The sequence below is a fragment of the Dysidea avara genome, chromosome 13 (assembly GCF_963678975.1).
Source record: "Dysidea avara chromosome 13, odDysAvar1.4, whole genome shotgun sequence".
Lineage (NCBI taxonomy): Eukaryota > Metazoa > Porifera > Demospongiae > Dictyoceratida > Dysideidae > Dysidea > Dysidea avara.
Genome location: NC_089284.1, coordinates 13,201,331 through 13,210,307, shown reverse-complemented (window position 1 = coordinate 13,210,307; position 8,977 = coordinate 13,201,331). Strand labels below are relative to the sequence as shown.

The following is an 8,977-nucleotide window of genomic DNA, read 5'->3' as shown; positions in this document are numbered from 1 at the left end:
TAAAATTATAAGCGCCTTTTTCGAGCAGGCGCTTATAATTTTAATCGATAAGTACGGTGGCCCTGGAGGTCGCGCTATGCGCTATGTGACAACTCCTATGTGACTAGTGCTATGTGACAACTGCTATGTGCCATGCGCTATGTGTCCTGTAAGCGCCCCAAGATCGCCTGCTTCGTTTAGGACAGGAATAACCCTTTAATCCTCGCTTTAATCGACTGATGAGCGAAGTCATCAGTGCTACTGGGCATTCTTTTGGACTTGACGGTCTCTAGTAAGATGATAACGACGAAAAACATCAATCATTAAGGTGTGTATCAATAAGAACAATTCACTCTTGGTGGTTTAACACTGTAGTCATAGACATACAAACCTTAGGTACCTAAATTTATGGTAACAAAGTTTGTCATTTAATCTTATTACGTGCATGAGTGACAAAGATGATGCCAAGTGTAGTTTTGTCCAGCTTCTGCACTAGCATTTGCATAATGCACCTATCAATGTTAGGCCCTCCCCCCAGTACGGGCCATGTGGGGATTTGACACCCTGCAAGAGCAATAACCCCACTACTGGGGCCTAAGTGTTTGTCTAATCCCCTACCTACCACCTATATTCCCCGAGGTATTCCCCCACTCCATGATCAACGCCGCTTCGCTGGCTACGGGTCAACGTCACGTGATTTAACTAAATATAGTTACACAATTCGATTGTTATAAAAATACTTGTGTCAAAAGCCCCACCACTGGGGGTAACTTTGTAGGTGAACCCCCGTATAATCTCCCTATGGATCCCGTACTGGGGGTTACAATTGATAGGCGCATAACAAAGAGTCAAATTTAGTGTAATTATATATTGTTAAACATTCCACTATGAAGAATTTGGTGCTGGAAGAGGAATCCCATTATATCATAGAAACAGAGGGGTCCTATAGTATTCTGTGATTAAAGATTATGGGCCATTAGTGGTCACTTACTAATGCCGCCCAGAGTGGGAAAAATCCATCCCATCACGGCCTGATCTATTCTGCAAAGTGGACTGATAGACTACAGAGGAGGATTAACAACAAATTGCTAAAATCTATATCTGAGATTGGCACTGGGGTGTTGATAGTGCCACCCTTGTTCTCGGCTTCACTGCAGATCCGGGTGATATTGCTGTCATACTGGGATATGCTGTAACAGTTCTGAGGATATTAAGTGCAGTCAGCGCATACAGTAAAAATCCTTTAGTCATTGGAAATGATATACCATGCAATAGTTTAATAAACAATTGGACATTTCCATGAGATCTTACAATAGGGTTATCAGATTATGGAGATGCTGTTGGGAATATCGTGTTTGACAATTCTAAAAAGGAACGCATTGTGTTTAAATACATCACTGTACGCCTCTATTCTACAAGTACTATACGCAAGGAAATTTTGATGTAAGAAAAATTTGACGAATTCATACTTCATCAGATTTAACAAATTAAATGTTGACAAAAGTCAAGAAATTGTAGATATAACTTGTACTGTTTAAGGTGCTTTAGAGCATTTGACGAGTATAAATTTGACAAATTGGTTGATTCATCAAATTCGTCAAATTTTTCTTACATCAAAATTTCCTTGCGTATGGTACACAACATACACAAGTATACATAGGAATTAAGCCTGCATGACAGCTACATATTAGGGCTGGAACCAATGTACAAATACACCCTCTGAAGCTTCTTTCAGAAATATTACCAAAGCTTTGAAGCTTTGTTACTAATGTTGTGTCAATAATTATTGAACATACTTGATGGTTATTAGGGTGTATACTGTAGTAAAGGTTCCTACACTTTGTTATAACTCCAGTACAACCATTGTTTGAACTACAACTACACCAAAAATGTACTGCCAGAAGGAGTATCAATACTTGTACAACTGGCTTAACATGTTAGTATCCATGGTAATGAAGCTTTGGTGGGGTAAAGCGGCATCCGAATGTAGTGAGACCGAACGAACCTTCAAAGCTTCGAACTATTTGTCTCACCCTATTACATATATTACAGTATACAAATTGTAGCATGCCATGTGGTTGCCATGGCATTCAAAATAATATGTAAATGCTCCATGCACACTGTACAAAGGGTGGAAAGGGTATTCTTCTTGTTTATCATAGTTGTTGTCCGTATCTTACAGGTAGCATGTCACTGTTAAGAAAAGGCTCCCAGCACAGTATAAGGTTAGCTATATTTGTAACCATTTTTATATTATTATAAAAAAAGATATGTGACCGGATCAGCGAAAACCTGACATAATGTCGCAAGCCTAATTTCTCAGTATAGGCTATTGATTGCAATGTGTAAAATGTTTGCATAAATGACAAAAAATCGTAAAATTTTAAAACACTTTGTCTTTTATGAAGAACTGGTGCAACGATAAAAACATGGGTACCATCTTATTCACCTACTCAAGAGGAGTTCGAAAATCATTGTTTCATAGTGGATACATGAGTTATGGGCGTTTGTTTACGTCATGTCGAGGCAGTCGTATGTGATCAATTTTTCTTCGCTGATTTCATCTCTATGTAGTGAAGAAAGGTGGTAGGAGAAAAACTCACCATGTAATGGACCCCCCTATTCATAGCGAACACGATGGTGCAAGTTGCAACTCTGTACTGCACTGCATTTGTAAGTTACAGACTTACAGTCGTTTTTCTAAGCACCTGTAATTTATTTTCCCAATACTTGCTGTACAAATCGATCTTTCCGTTGCTGCTAATTTGTAGCACTGTAACTCCAAAAGTTGCTGGTATACAAGGCTGAAACTTGGCTAGAGCATGCACTCGGATAAGTAGATTATAAATATTCAATAATAAAGAATTTGAGAAATGTGCCATTATGTCAGGTTTTCGCAGATCCGGTCACATATAGTGTTTAACCAGGCTTGTGCCTTGCACCTGGTTACTGCAATTTATATTGAAAAAAAGTGTGTGTGTGTGTGTGTGTGTGTGTGTGTGTGTGTGTGTGTGTGTGTGTGAGAGGCAGCATAGCCAGGTGGTTAGGGCATCGGCCTGGTAATTGAAAGGTCCCAGGTTTGATTCCTGGTTGAGCCACTTTGGTGTTGTTGTTTCCTTGAGCAAGAAACTTTACTCACATTGCTCCAGTCTACCCAGTTGTTTAAGTGGGGACCTGGTGGCCTGGTGTAAACTGGGGAAGCAAATGCCCGACTATCCTTGTCTCGCTTAGTGGTGTTGGGGTCGTTGTGGAACTTTAGGTTCCGCGACCTCTCTCCAAGAGACCTAAACAGTCCTCCTGTGGGTTACTATCCCTGCCCCAGGAGGATTTTCCTGCCCCAGGAGGATTTGCCTGCACAAGGCTCAAGTGCCTGAGTGGTGCACAGGCATCCCAGTGCTGGTTCACTGGGCGGCAATAGCTATGTTTCGCATGGCTGCCGGAGGCTTTGTGCGTGTGTGTGTGCGTGCGTGGGTATGGGTGTGTGGACGCCCTGGTAATCGAAAAATTCCAGGTTTGATTCCCAGCTGGGCCACTTTGGTGTTTTTGTTTCCTTGGGCAAGAAATTTTACTCACATTACTCCAGTCTACCCAACTGTTAAAGTGGGGACCTGGTGGCCTGGTGCCAACTGGGGACGCAGCCCACCCAGCTGTAACATCAATGGATACTTGGTGTAAACTGGGGAAGCAAATACTCAACTGTCCATGTCTCATATAGCAGGTGAAGGTACAGGTGGGACTTTGGGTGCCCACACCTTCAACTGTGAGACATGGTACAGCCTCCTGTGGGTTACTAGTCCTGCCCCAGGAGGGCATGCCTGCGCTGACTCATAGCACCTGAGTAGCGCACAGGTGCCCTAGTGCTGGCCACTGGGCAGCGTGACCGCTTAGCGGCAGCTGAAGGCTTTGGCTTTGCTTTGGCTTTTATGTGCGTGTGTGCATGTGTGTGTGGAGGCAGCATAGCCAAGTGGTTAGTGCATTGGCCTGGTGACCGAAAAGTCCCAGGTTTGATTCCCAGTTATGCCATTTTGGTATTGTTGTTGTTGTTTCCTTGAGCAAGATACTTTACTCACATTGCTGCAGTTTACCCAGCTGTTAAATGGGGACCTGGTGGCCTGATATCTATTGGGGAAGCAGCCCACTCAGCTATAACATCAATGGGTACCTGGGGAAGCAAATTCCCAACTGTCCTTAGTGGTGTTGGAGTCGTTGTGGAAGTTAAGGTCCTGCAACCTCTCTCCTTGAGACCTGCTGCGGGATACTAGTCCTGCCCTAGGAGGATTTGTCTGCACTAGACTCAAGTGCCTGAGTGATGCACAGGCATCCCAGTGCTGCTTCACTGGGCAGCAATAGCTGTGGTTTACACAGCTACTGTAGCCTTTACTTTTGCTGTGCTTTTTGTGTGTGTGTGTGTGTGTATGTTTGATTCCCAGTTACATTGGTGTTGTTATTGTTTCCTTGAGCATGAAGCTGTACTCACATTGCTCCAGTCCACTCAGCTGTTAAATGGGGACCTGGTGGCTTGGTGTCAACTGGGGAAGCAGCCTAGCATCAATAGGTACCTGGGGAAGCAAATTCCAACTGTTGGGATTTCAGGTGCCCACACCTTCATCTGTAAGACATGGTACAGCCTCCTGCAGGTTACTAGTCCTACCCCAGGAGGATTTGACTCAAAGCACCTGTGTAACACACAGGTGTCCCAGTGCCAGTAAACTGGGTAGCAATGGCTGTGTTTTGCTGTAAGCTTCAGATCTTAACTAAGGCCTGCACTTGGACAATTATATTTCGTGAGATTCGCTGCATAAAATTATGTTGCTTCTTTTTTTTTTACTTTTTCAACAGAAGTGAACTACAGCTGCCGGTCGCTTTGCTTTGCCTTTTGCTTGTGTGGTGTATGTATTGAATAATCAATAGCTGGGGTATAACGAGATGGGACTTTTGGTTTCTCAATTATTATTAATAGACAACTTCCTATTGGCTACCAAGCCTTGATTTTATAGTACACAGGTATGACTGAAGAACTTGAAATTTTATGTATAAAAGTTACATTATTAAATTGGGGTTAGGGTTCCCTCCCCAGATATTCAAAATCAGTGAAATCTTTTCCCCTAGGCTATACAGTAATGAATGTGTAACTCATTAATCAGATTGCCTCATTATATTATTACAGTGACCATGTCAAGTACAGTGAAACATCTATTTAACGGATACTTTGGGACCAACCAATTTTGGAAAAATTTTACTGTTATAAAGAGGTTGTTGTCAGTAAAGGTTTATAGGGACTTCAGAAACTGTCCTTTATAAGGAGGTTGGGTGTACAGTGTCCTTTACAGGGAGAGTTCTTTAACAGGGGTTCCACTGTACGTCCCAAACACATGCAACTAAGGTGAAACAGTGACCATTTCAAGTAGGTCACAAACATAACCAAGGTATACTTTGTGATCTCATTAATAAGTTTGTAGTGATGTCAAGCAGGTCCCGAACATAGCTAAGGTGTACTTCACAACCTCATTAATAAGACCACTTCATTATAGTGACCATGTCAAGTAGGTCCCAAACACAACTAATGCATACTTTATGACCTCATTAATAAGACCACCTTGTTATAGTGATCAGTTACTTATGGACATTATCTTGTCGTGATATGGGATCATTGTGAAGTCGTGTGATATTTCCACAGGTATTGTTTGAAGTTTACAGACACTTCAGGGACGTGGACGTCGATCTGACTGGCTACTGCTATTGCTATGTCACAAATCCCTTGCAGAATCTTATTCACTACAGGTGTGTCCCAGTTGTGATCTTAATCACATAACCTCATGTGATCCTTAGAACACATTGTTGAAATCCCTGTTGTCCACATGAAGGATTATCAATACCACTATGATCCTACCTACCTGTAGTAGCTTGATGTTGCTGTTGCTACAGTTGCCATAGTCACTTCTCCACTGGTTAAGAAAATTATACTTCCATGGCAACCAGGTGGAGCAAATCAACATCGTGTGTTTTTGTAAAAAGTTTGTCTGTTGCAGGACAGCACTTTACAGGTTGCTGCCTGACTAGTATCATTGTAGATGCACTGCTAGGCAACCTGTCCGGCTGCTTATTTGTTCTGCGATCATGTAATCCAACCCCTCCGGCACTGTCAAGAACAGGATACTCATCAGTTTTATGTTGCCGTGGTAGACAACATGTGTGTTCTTCCATGGAATGTGAGTTCTAGTCGACTGTTTCAGATAACATTATGATTTGACATATATACTTTGCACAGGTAATGGTTGTTTCCACAAAGACGGAAGAATACTAACAGATAATAAAATAGTATTGTTAAACAATTTTTTATTATTGTACATAACTAGAATCAATCCAATCAAAAATCACTACGGATGCTGGGGGAACTCCCTTGATCATTACTGTTGGGACAAGAAAAATTAATGATCATTATGTGTCCATATATAATATACATATATTCTAATGGTTCTTGAGTGTCACACAATTTAAAGTGGAAGAAAACACGTGAGACAATAAAGTTTGATGCTTGAAATCTTGTGTTTTTCTTGCAGTGCAAGAAACTCTAAACCAGACCTCCATCTAACTCACATGAGCTACCCATCTCTTGCAGGTTGCCGACATAAGGAGAAACATTATCATGTATTACTAATACCTTGAGGGTATGTACTGACAATAAAGATAAGTGACACACCCACCTTCTCTAGTCAACCACTAATCAAAGATGCTGTTGTCCCCTGATGAAAGGGCAAGGGAGGCAGTTCTGTTGAAGAAAAGGTTGTCATTGATACAAAAAGGGTAGAATCGAAGTATGACAAAAAAAAATCCGTAACAACTGCATCTTTGTTAACAATCGTTCAGGTCAAAAATTCTGTCTTTCAGTTGTGTCCCATGAGTATATATACCTGAAGTCCGTATGGACAAACCTGTTGGTACTTCATTACTAATGAACCTTTAATTACTTTAGCATCACCTGATCCATCCTCTGCTACCAGTGGTCTATCAGATCAGTCGAAGAGACTAGATCATATTTGTTTAATGAACACTTGCAGTATTGGATCTATTTCAGAACTATGTGTATTTTCCTGACATCTTTGGTATAACTGAGACATGGTTATCTGACAACAATGAAACTTTATCCAATAATAATACTGTAATTTGTAAATATCGTGATACTCGTGGTGGTGGAGTAATGTTTGCTGTTAACTCTTCCAAGTTTTGCCCTCCCCAATTCAACCAGTCTAGAGCTGCTCACTGTTAGCATTGGATCCAGTACGCCAACTATGTACTGTTTGGCATATTCCCTCCTAACTCAACAGATGAATATCAAGAATTTTATATTAATACCTTCAAGGATCTTACCAGCCATTATGATTTAATCCTGATTTTAACCTTGGAGATATTAACTGGGATTCCCTGTATGGTCAATCCCCTCTATCATCAACCTATTGTGATTTTGTATTTGACCTAAACCACGCCAGATGATAGGTGAACCTACGCATACTGCTGGAAACATCCTTGAGCTAATCTTAACCAATATATATATATATATATATTATATATATATACCAATCCCATCAGACCACTTTGTCATAACTTTTCACTTATCATCAATCAGTGATCATGACAGTGACCACAAGGCTATACACCAATCTTAGATGCAATGCTGATTTTACACCTTGTTTTATGTTTGAAGATATTGAATTTGTGTGGTCGTACTTTAGTAACATTATCAGATATGCTTTACCACGCTTTGTTCCTTCAACTGTTATTCAATCCAATATAGTCAGCCTGTGTGGTTCAATTCTGATGTTAGACATCATCAATTGTCTACATACACTAGGATGAAAATTTTAACAATAACCCCACTGAATACAATACTTACTCCAAGCCAAGATAAGCAATGCCAAAACTAATATTGAGACAATTCCAAAATCTACAAATGTATCAGAGGATTTACAAAATCTAGATATATTCCTTCCACCATGTATCATAACTCAACTTCAATAATTCAATTCACTGAGTGTAAGCCATAACATAGAGCATTGGAGGAATAAAATTTTTTCAGAAACAAAGTTATTCATACAATTGGCAATTGTGTGTGGAAGACACAAATGCAGCCTTGAAGAGCATCCATCGCACTATATCGCACAAACAAAATTAGACTTAAAAGCCTTTCCTGCTCCCACCTAATTGCTCCACTAATGATTTCCTCTATTGGCACTTATCAACAGCATATATTGGGGTCAGCAACAGCCTGCCATATGTATGTGTGTGGCACACATATGTGGTACAAATTTGGTTTTACAAATAATTCATAATAGTGAATGCGCACATGTACCTACATATACAGCCAGTGTTCTATGAAATGCAGTGGTAGACAGGGACAGTGCTCGGTTACAACAAATCCATAACAGTCAAGCTGTGCAAAGGGTGTAGTGGTACTATAACTGTAGTTAGCTATAAACTAAAAGTAAAAAGTATTGGTCTAGCTGAAATTTTAATTATTGGAGCAATTTCTTGGTGATTAATTTACAGTTTGGCTATTCTGTCTGCAACTTGGCTATTTTGGAATGGATCCCATCATTTACTACTTTACATGTGCTCTATTCAAGGAAGAAAGTCAAGTTGATGTTGAAAACAGAACTTAGACAATTTACTTATAACCATTTAGTTAATGAGATTACATTATTTTAACTAGTATACATTTACTTAATCGCTCAGCATAAAAGTAATAGTGAACTTGTTCATTCTGGTCACCTCTGCCATATTATGTTAAAGTCACTGTGTACACAAATGACACAATTAGGAGACTGTTACAATGGTCAGTTTAAATCAGGTGACCTTATTATACAGTGATCCAGTTGGACAGGTTTCATTGTATAGTTGAATATTAGAAGTATTGTGCAATCACAAATGCAGTAAAGCAAACAGGCATAACATGGAAAGTGATCAAAGGAATCAAATGAAACTTGGTGTATGACTTTGACTC

The 8,977-nt window shown here is 40.2% G+C and overlaps 1 long non-coding RNA gene across 12 annotated transcripts; it reads left to right on the top strand.

Moving 5' to 3' along the window:
* Positions 1-67: 67 nt before the first annotated feature.
* On the top strand, positions 68-7,538 carry LOC136242044 (uncharacterized). 12 transcript variants are annotated; one of them, XR_010694457.1, is made up of 8 exons: positions 69-307; positions 2,162-2,204; positions 5,657-5,760; positions 5,809-5,958; positions 6,009-6,188; positions 6,248-6,794; positions 6,847-6,895; positions 6,953-7,537. It is a non-coding gene; the product is annotated as an uncharacterized lncRNA (long non-coding RNA). The 12 variants fall into 12 exon arrangements; XR_010694462.1 differs by lacking the exon at positions 6,847-6,895 and having other exon boundaries at positions 73-307; positions 6,248-6,647; positions 6,693-6,762; positions 6,953-7,534; XR_010694464.1 differs by lacking the exon at positions 6,847-6,895 and having other exon boundaries at positions 78-307; positions 6,248-6,492; positions 6,540-6,647; positions 6,953-7,529.
* Positions 7,539-8,977: the final 1,439 nt, after the last annotated feature.